Genomic DNA, 20,068 nt, shown 5'->3' on the forward strand with positions numbered 1-20,068 from the left:
CCAAACAACTTTACACTTTGCCAAGCAACTTTTATTTTCTTTTTCAGATTGTGTGAATGTACTACTTGCTTTTGGCATTAAAGAGGCCATGCTTTTATCTCCTATGGATGCCAAATATAGGGCAAATTAATATTCAGAATACCTATTACTCAGAAATTAAAATACTATTACATTTCTTCAGAATGATTTCTTTTATTACAAAGATACATTTAATTAGGCATTTAAAAATGAAGTGTTCCTTGAAATTTGGATATAATTTTATTATTTCCATAATTCTCTTGCCAAATTAATTAGATATTGTGAGCCAAATGTATAATTTAAAATCATCAGATTAATGCAAATGACATTTTATATATAAAATTAAATGGGAGAGTTTTAGGGATTTCTTAATTTAATCTGAAAGGCAATTGTGAAATCGTTCTCTATCAAAATTAAAGGTGTTATTTAAAATTAATTCTAAAGTTAAAGGACAAACATTACTCCAGATTAAATACTAAAGGACAAAGATTAATGGTGAAAAATCTTTAATTAGTAGGAAGGAATTGAGTGGAAAATTATTAACTTGTCCCTTCATAAATCTTTAATACTAATTGATTAGTGCTTTATATTTAAAGATATAATCACCAGAGTGTAAATAAGCAGTGTAACCTTTCTTAATAGTGGGCTATAATATTCCACCAGACACTTGAAAGGCACTTTCTTCTGGAATAGTCTCTTCTAAGAATATTGGAGCTGTTTTGTAAAAAAGTCAAATTCTTGTGAATTTTAGAATCATTTCCTAAACTTTGAAACTCTCTTTCTCTGCCACAAACATCACACAATTTCAGAAATACTAAATTTACCTCTAATGTGGGGGTGTTTGGGTGGCATAGTCATTTAAGCATCCAGCTGTTGGTTTTGGTTCAGGTCATGATCTCAGGGTCAGGAGATCTAGTCCTCCATCGTGCTCCACACTCAGCCACTCAGCAATGAATGATCAGTCTGTGTAAGATTCTCTCTGTCCCCATATCAGATAAAGGGCTAGTATCCAAAGTCTATAAAGAACTTATCAGATTCAACACCCAAATAACAAATAATCCAATCAAGAAACGGGCAGAGGACCTGAACAGATGTTTTTGCAAAGAGGACATCCAGATGGCCAACAGACACATGAAAAAGTGCTCCATATTACTCAGCATCAGGGAAATACAAATCAAAACCACAATGAGATACCACCTCACGCCAGTCAGAAAGGGCTAAAATTAACAAGTCAGGAAACGACAGATGCTGGTGAGGATGCGGAGAAAGGGGAACCCTCCTTGTTGGTGGGAATGCAAATTGGTGCAGCCACTCTGGAAAACAGCATGGAGGTTCCTCAAAAAGTTGAAAATAGAGCTACCCTACAACCCAGCAATCACATTACTGGGTATTTACCTTAAAGATACAAATGTAGTGATCCAAAGGGGCACATGTACTCGAATGTTTATAGCAGCAATGTCCACAATAGCCAAACTATGGAAAGAACCTAGATGTCCATCAACAGATGAATGGATAAAGAAGAGGTGGTATATATACACAATAGAATACTATGCAGCCATCAAAAGAAATGAAATCTTGCCATTTGTGACAACATGGATGGAGCTAGAGGGTATTATGCTGAGCTGTCTATCTGAGAAAGATAATTATCATATGATTTCCCTGATATGAGGAAGTTGAGAAGCAAAGTGAGGGGTTTGGCAGGTAAGGAAGGGAAAAATGAAACAGATGGGATCAGGAGGGAGATAAAACATGAGACCCTTAATGTCACAAAACAAACTGAGGGCTGCTGTGGGGAGGCGGGTAGGGATAGGGTGGCTGGGTGATGGACATTGGGGAGTGTATGTGCTATGGTGAGTGCTGTGAAGTGTGTAAACCTGGTGGTTCACAGACCTGTGCCCCTGGGGCTAATAGTGCATTATATGTTAAAAAAAAATAAAAAAATTAAAGAAAAAACCCATTCTCTCTGTCCCTCTGCCCTCTCCCCCATATGTGTGTGTATTCTCTCTCTCTGTCTCAAATAAATAAATAAATCTTGTTAAAAATGTGATTTTTCAGACTCTTACTAGATAGTCATTTGAAAACATCCTTAAGAATTTATTTTTAATTTCTTAGGAATTACATTTTGTTATAGAATTGTTAATACCTACTGATGCTGGTCAAAATTTTTGAATTTTTGAAACTTACTGCTTTATTAATAAGCATAACAAGTGATAGTTTTCTCATGATCAGTGTTATAGAGAAGTCTAAATAGTAACTCCTTCCCAGAAATTATTACTAATACGGGTGTCATTTTGCTTAGCAGTCCTGAAAAAAAAAAAAAAGGAAATTTGTTTTCATTAACAAGAAGGTTCTCTGAAAAATAGTTCTTAGTAGGAACTAAGTCTGCTGGCACCTTGGTCTTGGATTTCCCAGCCTCCAGAACTGTGGTAAATAAATGCCTGTCTTTTAAGCCACCCAGTATATAGTATTATTATAACAGACCAAGCTAACTTAGACATGCCTTGAGATGTCACCATACACCACAACTGCTTTATCAAAGTACTTTTTTCAGACAGTGCTTGTCCCAAAGAAATTCTGACAAATTTTCTTCAAATCCTTATTTGTTTAACAAATCTGGCTTAAAAGACAGGCATTTATTTACCACAGTTCTGGAGGCTGGGAAATCCAAGACCAAGGTGCCAGCAGACTTAGTTCCTACTAAGAACTCTTTTTCAGAGAACCTTCTTCAAGCTGTAGCCTTATACGGTAGAGAAAGATATCATTTCTCTTACTTATGCCTTTTCTTATAAGAACACTAATCCTATTGATTAGAGTGGAACCCTCATGATCTATTACCTCCCAAAGGCGATCACATTGGGAGTTAGTGCTTTAACATATGAATTTTGAAGGAACAAAAACATTCCAGAGCAGAAATGTTATTGACAGGAAGTAGAAAATGTTGATGCCATTGTAATGTATAGGAGAACTAGTTTTGACAATGCTGTGTTTCTGATGATCTCTTTTTAGGAAAAGAAAAAAACAAACTTTTAAGAGATCACTTCTAATAAGAAGGTATCACCTCTTTGATTCAAATATGATTGTCATTTCCTTTTTTTTTTTTTTTCAGGACTGCTAAGCAAAATGACACCTGTATTAGTAATAATTTCTGGGAAGGAGTTCAAACATGGTTGAAACTGTGAAATTCATTCAAGCACTCAATAACATTGAATGATGTGGGTTCAGGCTGAGGACAATATCTTAAGGATAAGGCAAACTATTACTATTGCTCCATTTTCTTCTGTTGGCTGATAGACAGTCTTAAAGAATTGTCATTTGATTAAGAGTAACTTCAGTTCTGGGGCGCCTGGTGGCTCAGTGGGTTAAAGCCTCTCCCAGGGTCCTGGGATCGAGCCTCACATTGGGCTCTCTGCTTGGCAGGGAGCCTGCTTCCCTTCCTCTCTCTCTGCCTGTCTCTCTGCCTGCTTGTGATCTCTGTCTGTCAAATAAATAAATAAAATCTTTTTTTTTTTTTTTAAAGAATAACTTCTGTTCTTCTTTACTAGTGAACATTGCCTTTCAGGCAAAAGACCATTTAGGGATGTTACAGTGGTCATATAATCTTCTAATCCAGTGATTTCCAAAGTGGGCTATAGTTCCTCCAGTGATTACACAAGATGAAGAGATAGAAGAAGAAAATAGAAGTTCCATTTACATGGATATGGGGCAGCCAGAAGTTAGCAGGTTGTCAAAATAATTAATTTTTTTCTGGCGCACAGCTAGATTACATTTCACAAACTCCCTTGCAGTTAGGTGCATCCACATGACTGCATTCCATTTAATAGTATGTGAGCTGAGTGATGTATTCGACTTCTAGACCTGACCCATAAAAATCCGCATTGTTCTCATAAATGCTTTTTCCCTTCTGCTGATTTGATGGATGACATAAGCATGGTGACTTCAAAAGTCATGTGTTAGAGATTGTGGAACCATTTGTAAGAGAGTTGCCACAGATAAGGAATGTATCTTTTGATACATATGAGGAAGAAATAAACCTTCCTTCCTTCCTTCCTTCCTTCCTTCCTTCCTTCCTTTTCTCTCTCTCTCTCCTTCTCTTGCATGCTTGCTTCCTTCCTTAAAAAATTTTTTAATGCTCTTTTTTTTTTAAGATTTTATTTATTTATTTGACAGACCGAGATCACAAGTAGGCAGAGAGGCAGGCAGAGAGAGGAGGAGGCAGTCTCCCTGCTGAGCAGAGAGCCCGATGCGGGGCTCGATCCCAGGACCCTGGGATCATGACCTGAGCTGAAGGCAGAGGCTTTAACCCACTGAGCCAGGCGCCCCTTAAAAAAGATTTTATTTATTTACTTGAGAGACAGTGCATGAGAGTGAGAGAGCACAAGCCAGTGGGTTGGGGGCAGAGGGAGAGGCAGAGGGAGATGAGCAGACTCCTCACTGAGCAAGGAGCCTGGTATAGGACTTGATCCCAGGACCCTGGAATCATGACTTGAGCTGAATGCAGACACTTAACCAACTGAGCCACCAGGTGTCTTGTCTTGTCTTTATTTCTTTCTTTTTCTTTATGTTACTTTAATGATATTTTTGTGGGTGTTTTATACCATAATATATTTATGCTATAGTGTATATATTACTTATAAGGAAGCATATACATATACTAGGGGGACCATTCTTAATTTTTTTTACCTTGAAGTATATATAGCAATAAAAAATTACAGACTAGTGTTTTAATCAACTCATATGCTATGTGACTGGATAGATATATCTCTTTGAGTCTTTTCATTTTTTCTTTCAAGAAAATTTATTGAACAATAGCTGTTATGTATTAGACATAGGACTAGGCAAGGAGGATAAAATGAGGATCAAATATACGTGGATACTTGTCTTTATAGAATCTACATTCTACTAGGAAAAAATAGACTAAAATAAGTAAAGAGACAAGTATAATGATTTTTACTGGATAATTTTTATGGGAGAAACAAGTAAAGCCTTGAGAATAGAAAACAATGATAGGTGGTGTACTTATTTTACAGAAGCTGATCAGGTATCAGGAAAATCCTCTTCGAGAAGTGGCATGTAAAATGGAACTATTAGTAAAGTGAAGGATAAAGGTCAGAAGAGCATTCTGGGCAGTTAAGAATATAGTATATGCATAGATGTTTTCTTGGAATTGAAGATCAGTGTGGCCAAGACAACGTGACTGGCGGGGGAGAATGGTACAAATGTTATAGGAGTGAATAGGGATAAGATTCATGTAAGACCACATAGACAATGGTTGTCAAATTACTGCCCATGGGCCAAATTTGGCTAAGTTTGGTAAAATTCTGCTAGTTTCTCAAAAATAAAGTTTTTTTTTTTTAAGATTTTATTTATTTATTTGACAGAGAGAGAGATCACAAATAGGCAGAGAGACAGACAGAGAGAGATGAGGAGAAGCAGGCTCCCTGCTGAGCAGAGAGCCCAATGCGGGACTCGATCCCAGGCCCCTGGGATCATGACCTGAGCCGAAGGCAGAGGCTTAACCCACTGAGCCACCCAGGCGCCCCTCAAAAATAAAGTTTTATTGAAACATAGTTCTGCTCATTTCTTTTTATATTGTTTATGGTTCCTTTCATGCTACAATGGCAGAGTTAAATAGTTTGAATGAGAACATCTAGCCCCAAAAGCCTATAATCTTTAACAATTGACTCTTTTTAAAAAAATTTATTTTGGGACACGTGGGTAGCTCAGTGGGTTAAGCCTCTGCCTTCGGCTCAGGTCATGATCCCAGGATACTGGGATTGAGCCCCGCATAGGGCTCTCTGCTCAGTGGGGAGCCTGCTTCCTCCTCTCTCTCTGTCTGCCTCTTTGGGTACTTGTGATCTCTCTCTTTGTCAGATAAATAAATAAAATCTTAAAAACAAATTATTTTACTTTATTTTATTTTTTCATTGTTCCAAGATTCATTGTTTATGTATCCATGCAATACGTGTCCTCCTGAATACCCACCACCAGGCTCACCCATCCCCCCACTGCCATCCCCTCTAAAACCCTCATTTGTTTCTCAAAGTCCACAGTCCCTCATGGTTCATCTCCCCCTCTGATTTCCTTCAATTCACTTTTCCTTTCCTTCTCCTAATGTCCTCCATATTATTCCTTGTGTTCCACAAGTAAGTGAAACTATATGATAACTGACTTTCTCTGGTTGACTTACTTCACTCAGCATAATCTCCTCCAATTCCATCCATGTTGATACAAAAGTTGAGTATTCATTCTTTCTGATGGCTGAGTAATATTCCATTGTATATATGGACCACATCTTCTTTATCCATTTGTCTGTTGAAAGGCATCTTGGTTCTTTCCACAGTTTGGTGGTTGTGGACATTGCTGCTATGAACATGGGGGGTACATATGGCCCTTCTTTTCACTATATCTGTATCTTTGGGGTAAATGTCTAGCAGTGCAATTGCAGGGTCATAGGGTAGCTCTATTTTTAATTTTTTGAGAAATCTCCACACTGTTTTCCAAAGTGGCTTCACCAACTTGCATTCCCACCAACAGTGTAAGAGGGCTCCCTTTTCTCCATATCCTCTCCAACATTTGTTGTTTTCTGTCTTGTTAATCTTTGCCATTCTAACTGGTGTAAGGTGGTATCTCAGTGTGGTTTTGATTTGAATTTCCCTGATGGTTAATGATTATGAACATATTTTCATGTGTCTGCTATCCATTTGTATGTCTTCATTGGAGAAGTGTCTGTTCATGTCTTCTGCTCATTTTATGACATGATTATCTGTTTTGGGGATGTTGAGTTTAATAAAACAAATTAATAAGAAAAAGAGAAGGACCACATACATGGTCCTCTCAATTGACACAGAAAAAGCATTTGACAAAGTATAGCATCCTTTCCTGATTAAAAGTCTTCAAAGTATAAGGATAGAGGGAACATTCTTCAACTTCATAAAGTCCATCTATGAAAAACCCACAGTGAGTATCATTCTCAATGGGAAAAAGCTGAGAGCCTTCCCACTGAGATAAGGAACATGACAAGGATATCCACTCTTACCACTATTGTTCAACATAGTACTAGAAGTCCTAGCAACAGTAATCAGACAACAAAAAGATATAAAAGGTATTCAAATTGGAAAAGAAGAAGTCAAACTCTCTCTCTTTGCAGATGAAGACTCCACCTCCAAATTACTAGAACTCAGAGCAATTCAGTAATGTGGCAAGATACAAAATCAATGCACAGAAATGAGTTGCTTTCTTATATACTCACAATAAAACCATAGAAAGGGAAATTAGAGAATTGATTCAATTTACTGTAGTACTGAAAACCATGAGATACCTTGGAATAAACCTATCCAAAGAGGTAAAGGATCTATATTCGAGGAACTATAGAACACTCATGAAAGAAATTGAAGAAGACACAAAAAGATGGAAAAATAGTCCATGTTCATAGATTGGAAGAATAAATATCTTTAAGATGTCTGTACTGCCCAGAGCCCTCTATACTTTCAGTGCCATCCTAATCAAAATACCATTGGCATTTTTCAAAGTGCTGGAACAAATGATCCTAAAATTTGTGTGGAATCAGAAAAGACTCCAAATCACTAAGGAAATGGCGAAAAAGAACAACAAAATGGTGAAAAAGAACAACAAAAGACATCACACTGCCTGATATCAAGCTATATTACAAAGCTGTGCTCACCAAGACAGCATGATACTGGCACAAAAACAGACACAGAGACCAATGGAGTAGAGTAGAGAGCCCACATTTGGACCTTCAACTCTATGGTCAAATAATATTCAACAAAGCAGGAAAAATCCAGTGGAAGAAAGATTGTCTCATCAATAAATGGTGCTGGGAAAATTGGAAGTTAAGTATAGAAGAATTAAACTCAACCATTCTTTTATACCATATACAAAGATAAACTCAAAATGGATGAAAGACCTCAATGTGAGACAGTAATCCATTAAAATCCTTGAGGAGAACAGAGGCAGTAACCTCTTCAACATTGGCCCCAGCAGCTTCTTTCTAGACACGTCTCAAAGGCAAAGGAAACAAAAGTGAAAATGAACTTTTGGGACTTCATCAAGATCAAAAGCTTCTGCACAGCAAAGGAAACAGTCAACAAAACAAAGAGGCAATCCACGGAATGGGAGAAGATATTGGCAAATGACAATACAGACGAAGGGCTAATATCCAAGATCTATAAAGAACTCCTCCAACTCAACACCCCCCCAAAAATTGACTCTTTAAAGAAAAAAGTTTATCTATTTCTGAAATAGAATGTGGAGATATTTTGGATTTCAATGTAAGTGCAACAAGAAGCTTTCAATGAGTTTTAAGCAAGAAAATAAGATTATTCTGATTTGTATCTTGAGAAGATCCCTCTGATAAATAAGTGCAGAATGGATTAGATAATGACAAGAATGGAAGTAGGGTTATTTTAGGAGACAATTTTTGTGGCCCAGATGAGAGCTACTTGTGGCCTGTCCTGTAATGGAGTACATAAGACTTACTTTAAAAAATTTTAATTTATTTTTAATTTTTTAAAAAAGATTTATTTATTTATTTATTTATTTGAGATATATTGAGAGAGAGTGAGCAGAAGTTGGTGGGCAGGAGTGAAGGGAGAGAGAGAAGCAGACTCCCTACTGAGCAAGGAGCCTGATGTGGGGCTCAATTCCAGGACCCCAGCACCCAGGATCATGACCTGAACCAAAGGCAGATGCTTAACCAACTGAGCCACCCAGGAACTCCCATAAGACTTACTTCTGAATTGGATATGAAGGACCAATGGAAAGACTAGAGCCAAGGATGACTCCTAAGATTTGGTTTGAGTAGTTGAGAGTTGGTTAGGCCTTTACTGAGATAAGAAAGAACGGGTGTGAGGTGTGTGTGTCTTATGTGTGTGTGAAAACAAGTTTTAGAAGGCAAAAAAGGAGTTATCTTTTTGCATATATGAATCTGAGATGCAAAGAGGAAACCAGATAGGAGCCAGAGGAGAGAGGTCTGGGCAGGTGGCATAAATTTGAGATTCATAGACATAATAATTTTATTTAAACCCCTGGGATTTAGTGAGATCACTTAGGGAGAAGAAAATGAGCACAAGGCACATTCCTAGATAAAAGAAAGCGTAAGCCAGCCCAGGAAACTGAGAGGGAGCAGTGGAGATGGGTGGACAACCAATAATGTCACCAAGGTTAAGAAAAGGTAAGAGTATTTTCAGAAAGAGTGGTAAAACTTATTGAAACATGCTGAGAAATTAAGTGAGATAAGGAAAGAACATTCTCACTGAACTTGACAACATGGATTTGATGTCCACAGAGGTCCATGGAGACACGATTGGAACACTTCCTGTGGAAAGAGGAAGAAACCATGATTTAGAGGAATTCATGATGAATAGGAAGTAAGGAAGTAGGGAATGCTGTGAAAACAACCCATTTGACAGTGGAGGGGAGCAAGGAAATGAGGGCGCATCTAACTCAATATATGGGGTCATGAGAATTGAAAAAGTAAATATTTATTATATACTATTTATTTTTATTTTATTTTATTTTATTTTTATTTTTTAAAATTTTTTCAATTTATTTATTTTCAGAAAAACAGTATTCATTATTTTTTCACCCCACCCAGTGTTCCATGCAATCCGTGCCCTCTATAATACCCACCACCTGGTACCCCAACCTCCCATGCCCCTGCCACTTCAAACCCCTCAGATTGTTTTTCAGAGTCCATAGTCTCTCATGATTCACCTCCCCTTCCAATTTACCCCAACTCCCTTCTCCTCTCTAACACCCCTTGTCCTCCATGCTATTTGTTATGCTCCACAAATAAGTGAAACCGTATGATAATTGACTCTCTCTGCTTGACTTATTTCACTCAGCATAATCTCTTCCAGTCCCGTCCATGTTGCTACAAAAGTTGGGTATTCATCCTTTCTGATGGAGGCATCATACTCCATAGTGTATATGGACCACATCTTCCTTATCCATTCTTCTGTTGAAGGGCATCTTGGTTCTTTCCATAGTTTGGCAACCGTGGCCATTGCTGCTATAAACATTGGGGTACAGATGGCCCTTCTTTTCACTACATCTGTATCTTTGGGGTAAATACCCAGGAGTGCAATGGCAGGGTCATAGGGAAGTTCTATTTTTAATTTCACTGGATATTGGAAATTCACTGGATATAACACTGTTATCCAAAGAGGCTGCACCAACTTACATTCCCACCAACAGTGTAAGAAGGTTCCCCTTTCTCCACATCCTCTCCAGCACATGTTGTTTCCTGTCTTGCTAATTTTGGCCATTCTAATTGGTTTAAGGTGATATTTCAATGTGGTTTTAATTTGAATCTCCCTGAGGGCTAATGATGATGAACATTTTTTCATGTGTCTGATAGCCATTTGTATTTCTTGATGGGAGAAGTGTCTGTTCATATCTTCTGCCCATTTTTTGATATGTTTGCCTGTTTCGTGTGTGTTGAGTTTGAGGAGTTCATTATAGATCCTGGATATCAACCTTTTGTCTGTACTGTCATTTGCAAATATCTTCTCCCATTCCGTGGGTTGCCTCTTTGTTTTTTTGACTGCAGAAGCTTTTGATTTTGATGAAGTCCCAAAAGTTTATTTTCTCTTTTGTTTCCTTTGCCTTTGGAGACATATCGTGAAAGAAGTTGCTGTGGCTGATATCAAAGAGATTACTGCCTATGTTCTCCTCTAGGATTCTGATGGATTCCTGTCTCACGTTGAGGTCTTTTATCCATTTTGAGTTGATCGTTGTGTACCGTGTAAGAGAATGGTCGAGTTTCATTCTTTTACATATAGCTGTCCAGTTTTCCCAGCACCATTTATTGAAGAAACTGTCTTTTTTCCACTGTATATTTTTTCTGTTTTGTCGAAGATTAATTGACCATAGAGTTGAGGGTCCATATCTGGGCTCTCTACTCTGTTCCACTGGTCTATGTGTCTATTTTTATGCCAGTACCATGCTGTCTTGGTGATCACAGCTTTGTAATAAAGTCAATGTGCAGAAATCAGTGGCTTTCTTATACACTAACAATGAAAATACAGAAAGGGAAATTAGAGAATTGATTCCATTTACTATAGCACCAAGAGCCATAAGATACCTGGGAATAAACCTAACCAAAGAGGTAAAGGATCTGTACTCGAGGAACTACAGAACACTCATGAAAGAAATTGAAGAAGACACAAAAAGATGGAAGACCATTCCATGCTCTTGGATCGGAAGAATACACATTGTTAAAATGTCTATACTGCCTAGAGCAATATATACTTTTAATGCTATTCCGATCAAAATTCCACCAGTATTCTTCAAAGAGCTGGAGCAAATAATCCTAAAATTTGTATGGAATCAGAAGAGACCCCGAATCGCTAAGGAAATGTTGAAAAACAAAAATAAAGCTGGGGGCATCACGTTACCTGATTTCAAGCTTTATACTATTTATTTTTAAAATCATGGCAGCTATCATAGCATATTTGGAAATAATGGAAATGGCACAGTAGAAAGAAAAAGATTAATGCTGTGGGAGATTGGAGTTTAAATGATGGATACAGGTTTTGGGAAGAAAAGAGGGAATTGATACCAAGGCACCAGCAAACTGGTCCAAGGGAATTGGTCTTTTATGGGGAGGGACACTGTAATGGGAGAGAAGAGAAGTCAGTGTTTAGGATGAGCTGCAGAAATAGGAGGGGTTTGTGTGTAATGGCTCCAATTTTCTAGTTGTAGTAAGGGGCGGGTTTAGTATGGAAGACAGAGGAGCAATTGTATAGAAAGAGAAAAAAATGGGGAGTATCAAGTGGCCATTGATAAAGTGAAATCAGTCAGCTCAGAAGTGATTTTTGTTTTTCCTTCAGGAACCATCAGAACAGATGCTAAGAATGTTGTTAGAATTTGTGGCAGTAGCTGATGTAGTTTAGACAATAGATTTTAGAGTGAGGACAAACCTGGGTTCCAGTTCTGCCTTTATTCTTAGTGTGATCTTAGGCAAGTTTTGCTTCTCTGACCATCAGTTTTCTTCTCTATAACATGACTATGACAATGCTTATCTTGTTTATAATAAAAATTAAATGAGTTAGTGTATATAAGGTCTTTGGCAGAAATAAAGCCCTGAAAATAAGTGGTAGCTGTTGTTATTATACATGGATATTTCCCTTATACAAATGGTCATGAGTAAGTGTGCTTTGTTTGTTTGGACCTTTGATCATTTTATTTGCAAGATACTTTCTTTGTTATAAACTTAGACGAAACTATTTGTACATTTGGCACCCAAACAACATGCATGGCCCCGAATGTCTTTATGTCCCCAAGTCCCCATCTTCAGCAACTCTAGGGGACTGCTCCATTTTGAGGGGATAGAGGACAAAAGGAATCCCGTATTTGGTGGCAATTAAGTAGGGAGGAATTTCTGAAGAGAGGAGTGATGAACAGAATTTGAAGGGAAACAAGATATTGATGGAAAGAGTAGAAATGAATTTGTTGGCCAGTGGGTGGGTGGGGGGTTGCATGAGGAAAGATACAGAGATGAAAATGAGCATATCACTTATGTGAGATAGCAGGCAGCTAGCTATTGCCGGGGAGAGCGGAGAGGCTGCGGTGAGAGGTAATGAGAAAGGAAGGCGGGGTGGGATCCTGGGGGTGTCATATTAGCGGAAAGTGCCGAAGGCCAGGGAAGGCTTGGGGTGTGCATAATAAGTGACCCTGGGGCACCAGAGACTGCTGAGCGGGCAAGGGACCTGAAGAAAATGAAGTTAGAGGAAAATCATTAGAGCATCTGTGAGTAGGTGGGATCTGATGAAAAGAGACTGGAGGCAGAGAAACTGGCTCAGAAACCATCATCACAACTCAGATGTGGGCTGCTGAGGACCCTAGGCTGGGGAGCTCTGTGCGTGGAGAGGAAATGGTAGATAAAAATGACATAATTTCAGTGTTTGGGGGAGGTTGTGTGAAGAAGAGTGAAGAGAGCAATTGAAAATAACTCAAATCGTGAAAGCTACGAGGGAATTTGGAGGTTATAGCAATATAGTATTTTGAGGGGAGGGTAAGGTGGGAGCAATGGAAGGAGAGAAGGGGAATGTTTTAATAGGGTGAAGTTAATAAGACTAATGCATATTTGTATAAAACTTATATTTGAATTACAATCATGGAAAACTAGGACTGGACAATACATTACTGTTTCAAAGAAGAAAAAAAATAGGAAGAAAGACTATCTGAAACACACCCCAAACATTTCAATCGGGGGCAGTCCCCGGCTCTATAACGTTTTTCTTTCTTTCTTTCTTTCTTTCTTTTTTTCTTTCTTTTTTTCTTTCTTTCTTTCTTTCTTTCTTTCTTTCTTTCTTTCTTTCTTTCTTTCTTTCTTTCTTTAAAAGATTTTATTTATTTATTTGACAGACAGAGATCACAAGTAGGCAGAGAGGCAGACAGACAGAGAGAGGGAAGCAGGCTCCCCGCTGAGCAGAGAGCCTGATGCGGGGCTCGATCCCAGGGCCCTGAGACCATGACCAGAGCCGAAGGCAGAGTATTAACCCACTGAGCCACCCAGGCGCCCCTATATAACGTTTCTGTTCCATTTTGCCTATAGATGTAAAATAGTGTGCAAAAGAGATTGTGAATTGGTGATGCATTCCTGGGTCATGATCGTCACAGTCTTTTGACTGTAGTGTTAACTTTTGAGCCTTGGTGTTTCAGGACTGGGAACAGGAAAGTTTGCCATGAGATTTGGTACTTGGTGAGACACCTCCGGGTTCTTACCTCCTCCTGCAGCTGGCCCGTACAAAATGAAGCAAGATTTTTCTGAGAGCTGGAATTTGTGCAGCGGTTGTCTTAGATGCCACTGGATCGTGAGGTGCCATGGCCCAGGGTCTCCAACAACTGACAGGTGATGAGCACTTAGCATGGCCGGCACTGTGTTGGGTCCTTTGTAGACAGTGGTATTTCATTGTCGTCCCGTAAATGTAACTCACTTTGCAGCTGATGAAAATAGCGCAGTCAGTGTTAGACGTAATTTCTTTCCTTATAAAAAGCTCCTGTGAGTATCTTAGCTTGGAATGCCTTTCTCAACTTGCTCTGTGCATAAGGAGAGGAAAGGCAGGCCCTCTTGAGTTTAATAAGATCACAGAATGACTGTTATTTTTAACACTTTAAGGTACCTTTAACTATGAAGTAAAGTGTAAATTAGCAGGAGAAACATGTTTGGTTTCCTAACTAAGAGGGGTAAGTTTCAACAGTTGACATCCGGCTGATTTTTGGTTTTGGCTTACAAGTGTTCTATGTTTTTAATTGTGCTGACAAAACTTTTCAAAGTGAGGAATGTATAGTGCATAAAAAATGCAAGTCCCATCTGAAAGATTCTTCTCTGATTAATTTCATATAGAGTATATATATTTTGTGTATATATTATTTGTTACATACTATGCATCTTATGTACCTTTTTTGTATTATAGGGATATATATATGTAGCTATATAATATTTGCATCTTTTCTAAGTTCAATCTCCCAACTTAGTGAAAGTTAATATTTTCTAATATGTTAACTTCCTTTTTACCTAAAATATAGTAAATTGTGATTATTTCACTCCATCAAAAATTACTTTCAGATGGTCTGAAGATTTAAATTAAATGCATGTGTTATGTTGGTATTTAATTACATGCTTGAGATTTCTATCGCTAGTGAAAATATTTTACTCTCTTTAAAAATAAATTTATACATCATATTTATAGCTTAATAAAATACTGTATATTTAGGCATAATGTGTGAAACAAGGGAGTTAATCTGTTTTGAATCTGAATTTGTAAAGAATGCTCTTCATAGAGAATTGACCCAACAGTATAAAGATATTAATACATGTAGCTGAGGAGAAACTAGTTTAAATGTGAATGAATCAAAGTATTTTAAAAAATGAAGCGTTTCCTGTATTTGGCCAGCTGTCTATAGGATTAGGCTGGGACAGCTAAGGTGTGGGGAAAAGTCTATGTCTTCAGCCATACTAAGTCACCAGAAAGTACAATCCTTCTGCTCTGTTCATACATTGGCCGCATAGACCAGAAAGTGTTTTTCACATTGCCTTCCACAGTTTTCGGAAGCATCTTTCAGTGTAGTAACTTTTTGAAATTAAGTGTGATTTTGACTTCACTATAAAGCAGGGTGAGAACTTCTTCGGTGTGAATTGGAAGTAGACTTCCCTTTTTCAAATCACTTTATAAGTATGTTCATGTCTGTGTGGAAAGGACAGTGGGGGCGGCTCCTGTAAGGGTCTCAGAGCATCAGGGGAGCCTATGCCAAGTGCAGCGGCAGCTGTCCCTCCACTCCGGCTGGTTGCAAGGCCTTCTCCAGTGCTGGCGGCTCTGCTCTCTGGGACCCTCACTGAGACTCCCTGAACAGAGAGACGTAGCTGCCAGCCCTCTCTGCTCTGCTCAGGAGGGTCGCTTTCAGCACCCACATTTCCAAATCCCTATTCTAAAAATCTCTCTGGTGATTTTTTTAGAAAAGGTATTTTTTTTTTCTTCCTCCCAAATGTGTGAGAATATACAAAATTAAGATTCTGGGCTTGAAAATCTCACATTTAGGAGCTGAGGAACACAGGAAGGAAGATGACCTTTTATTAGAGTTGAGTCTTTCAAAGTTGGAGGAAGGGTAGCTGGTGGGGAAGTGGAATGCAGAATAAACCTAAGGAGATTAGGAAAACTGTGGAGCTAGGACTTGATAGTGATGAGCCCTGGACCTCCCTTCTGAGTGGTGATCTCCAAATCTGATCTGAGACATTCATTATTTTAAAGCAGGCATGAAGACATCAGGCCTTGTTCATCAAAAGGAAATTCAGCTTCTGAGTTATTTAAGACTAGTTTCTTATATTTTTAACATTTTTCACTCTGCACCACGCCCAGACCAGCCAGTATTTCTTTGTTAGTACTTCCATTTACTGAAGTGAGTGGACCAATTCCACCTTGGTTACCTTTTGCATGGAAATTCACCAAAATCAAGCACCAAAGGTGTAACTCCTCCCGAACTGACTCTAAATGCTGGCTATCCACATGTGAGGGATGACTGAACATTAATTTCCGACTGCCATTCCTAGAAATTCCCCTTCATTTTAGTCTCTTCACACAAATTTCTACTCTTCCCACACAGTGGCTGATCTTGGGGAATTTGAATGTAAGTCCTTGGAGGGAACCAGCAATATTCCTTGTTGTCAGAGATGTCTTAGGAATGGAGATCTCTGTGCAGCCTGTGTTCTTGGAAGCTTCCTACGCTATGGAAATGAGGAGTTGAGATTTCTGAATGGAAGTGTAAGAAAGCAGAATTTTACCCTCTATACCCATGAGGGATACAGGGGAAAGCAAGACTCACCAATTTTTATTTTAATTTTAATTTTTTAAAAGATTTTATTTATTTATTTGACAGTGATCACAAGTAGACAGAGAGGCAGGTAGAGAGAGAGGGTGGGAAGCAGGCTCCCTGCTGAGCTGAGAGCCCCATGTGGGCCTCCATCCCAGGACCCTGAAATTAGGACCTGAGCCGAAGGAGAGGCTTAACCCACTGAGCCACCCAGGCGTCCTGAGTTACCAGTTTTCATATCAGGATTCTTCTTGACAGCAAGTGACAGAATGCCCAACTCAAACTGATTTAGCTTGGCTATATTTTATTTTTATTTTTTATTTCTTCAGTGTTCCAAGGTTCATTGTTTATACACCATACCCAGCGCTCCATGCAATATGTGCCCTCCTTAATACCCACCACCAGGCTCACCCAACCCCCTAACCACCCCCCCTCCCTGTTTGTTTCTCAGAGTCCACAGTCTCTCATGGTTCGTTTCCCCTGCGATTTTCCCCAACTCCCTTCTCTCCTTCTCAAACTGATTTAAAGGGTATTTGTTAGCACATACAAAGAAAAAGTCTGGGAATCAAGTTTGCTTTGGAAAAGACAGGGCTCAAATGATTTTCACCAGGACAACTTTTGCTCTCCTCATTTCTTCTTATAGACTTGCCAGCATTGGCTCCATTCAGTGATAGGCTGTGCCTTTATGGTACAGCATCAGCCTCCTACCTTATCAGGTTCAGGTATGAATTCCACTATGCGGTCAGTCTTTCAGGCTAAGGTTTAAGGCTAGCCCTGCTGGACCTGACTGACTCAGCTTGAACCGTGTGCTCATAAATAAATCAATCCCTATCACCAGGGGAAGGAGGTGATCTGCCTGACCATGCTGGGATCACGTCCCCAGAAAATGGAAGTGAACCAAGCTCTGCAGCAGCCATGTGGTCTATGAACAAAGAAACGATGAGTCCCCATGTGAAGACTGGGGTGCTACTAGCCGAGCGGGATGAATGGATTCTAGAGATTTAGAAATCATAGTTGTCTACTCTGACCCTGCAGTACTTTCTTCTGAAAGTATGTTTAGGAAGAGATTCAGTATTTTACAAGGCCAAGGTAGCCATGTAATGAGGGTTATATAATGAGAACAGCTTCTATCAACTTCCTTCTCATTTGAAACTTAGAAGAGTTTTTTAAAATATACTACACTGTAGAGCTCAACTGCATATTAGATTTACTGATGACAATGCAACCACCAAATGTTATGTACATGATGTACTTGGAACAACTGTCGGATATGTGTATTTATAACTCTCTTTACAACTAATGTGAAAAGACCAACAGAGATCATTTGAAACTTTTCAAAATACCTCAAGTGACAACACATGGTCTTAACACATTAAAATTGCTATCAAAATTTCAAGAAATGCAGAAAGGACAAGAGAACGCAATGAAAGAAACAAAGGGAAATTACAATAAATGCTGAAATTATACAATTCATTATGTAACAGTTTTGTCTTATTCCAAGAATCCTGTTATTAAAAATGTTTCGCAGGTCTAAAGAATATTGTGCCAGTATTCCTTAATATAAACCTGTGGCCAAAAAAAAGAACTCTTAGGTTGTGCTGACATCCTATTTATTCCTTAGATTTTACTACTTCAAATGAAAATCTGCAACTGTCAGTGTTTCATCTTTTTTTTCTTCTCGGCTTCTCTGCTTCCTGAATCAGGCTTCTGTCTCCCCTGTGAATGAGATTTGTTTTGTAAACAATTGACATGGCATTGTTGACAGCCCAGACAGATCTTAGAGATTCAGAGGGAAGAAAATTGGCAAAATCTACAAGGGCCCAAAATGTGCATTATATTTTATGGTGATGTTTTATATTAAATTTTGCTCTTTATTTGGTCACCTTAAGTACAATACACACACACACACACACACACACACACACATTATATTTGATAGAGCAGCATTGGGTATTTGAATAATCAGGATATATAGTTTCTACATAGTGTTACTAGGTAGATTATTTGCATAGAACTAAGCTAATTTAGTCAAATGATTAGTTCTCTTTTTTATCCCATAGAATCACTGTGCTATTGAACAGAACCAACCTAATTGGCCAGTTATTTTGGTGTCATCTAGAAACATCATGCCCTTTTCCATGAAATAATTTGGGTTTGATAATTTCACCATTTGAAAAGCTGTGTCCCAGATTTACAGCTTTTAGGTTTGGGGTAGCTGGCCAAAGTAAAATTTCAGTGACAGAGATGGCACTCTAAGCCAAGAGGCACAAGGGCATTTCAGTATCTCCAAGTGTACTTTAAGGTACAAGGGAGATGGGAAAGCACTTCTGGGGAAAAACTCAAGTAAGTGTTAGCATATGGCAACTACTGTTTTAACGAGAGAACAAACAACATCTTCTACAATTAAGACTGTAGTTAATATAGCGTGCTGTTTGTTTCCCCAGTTGGTCCAGGAAAGTCTACGTGCTTATCTACACTTACTTGTAGAACTAGCATCAGAATCACTAACAAGTATCTATTAAGTATCAGCTATGTAAAAAAAATCTATGATAGGCCAGAGTATCAGAAAGTAGCAGAAATATTTCTATTCTTGAGAGCCTTTAAGAGAAGTTGGGAAGTAGGAAATACAAATAAAGCATAAATATTAATATGAAGATCAAGGGTCAATAAATATTTTTTAAAGGACCAGATAGTAAATATTTTAGACTTTGTCGGCCATGTGGTCTCTTTTGCAACTATTCAACTCTGTCATAGCATAAAAGCTGCTATGTAAATGAATGAGTGTGACTGTGTTCCAATAAAACTTTATGGACACTGGAATGTGAGGTTTGTATGGTGTTCATGTAGCATGACATACTTTGCTTCATTTTATTTTTGTCCAACAATTTAAAAATCCAACAATTTAAAAATGTAAAACCCATTCTTAGCTTGCATGCTATACAAAAACAGCATGGGCCAGATTTGGTCTGTAGGGCCCAATTTGTTGATCCATGGCATAGATAGTAAGTACTCTAGCTTATTGGAGTATGAGAATGGAATATATTCATTGTTGATGTTTCTCCTCTTAGAGTTAAGTTAAATACCCAAGGCTATACACTTGATGTTAAGACAACAGGTTCAGTCTCTGGTGTTTTGCAATTAACTAACTGGTTATTTATTTCTAGTGGAGGCTTGCCTGGTGAGGGCTGGAGCTCAGATATATTTGGGTATGCTATTGGGTAACCATTTAGTCTGGCTAGGCCTATGGACTCTCATAAGACAGCGGTGAGAGAAAATTGAAAAGGTGAATGTGATCCAGACACCTTTGAATGCTGGCCGAGTGGGCCATGCTTCAGGAAACCGCTGCCATGGAGATTTTTAAGTCAGGGAATAATCTGATCAGAATTGGGCCTTCGATGGTTTAGAGTCTAACCCAGAGAGATGAAAGGAAAGAAGGATAAGAGAACTAAGATTATTGAAAACCTATTATATGTCAGAAACTTTCTACATGTTTGTTAATTTTCCCATTTAGTGGAATGAAGGGGAAAGCCAGTTTTTACAGTGTTGCAAGAATGAGAAAAGGGAAAGGTACTAGAAAATTCTATGCTCTTTTGTTTCAGATTGTGCAAAATAAAGGAAAGAATCAAAAGTGAACTCTAAGTTTTTTCTTTTCTTTCCTTTTTTTTTGTTTTTAAAGATTTTATTTGTTAGATCGCTTCTCGGCCTTTTGGCTAAGATC

The sequence above is a fragment of the Mustela putorius genome, unplaced genomic scaffold (genome assembly GCF_011764305.1).
Source record: "Mustela putorius furo isolate JIRA1106 unplaced genomic scaffold, ASM1176430v1.1 tig00000430_pilon_pilon_pilon, whole genome shotgun sequence".
Lineage (NCBI taxonomy): Eukaryota > Metazoa > Chordata > Mammalia > Carnivora > Mustelidae > Mustela > Mustela putorius.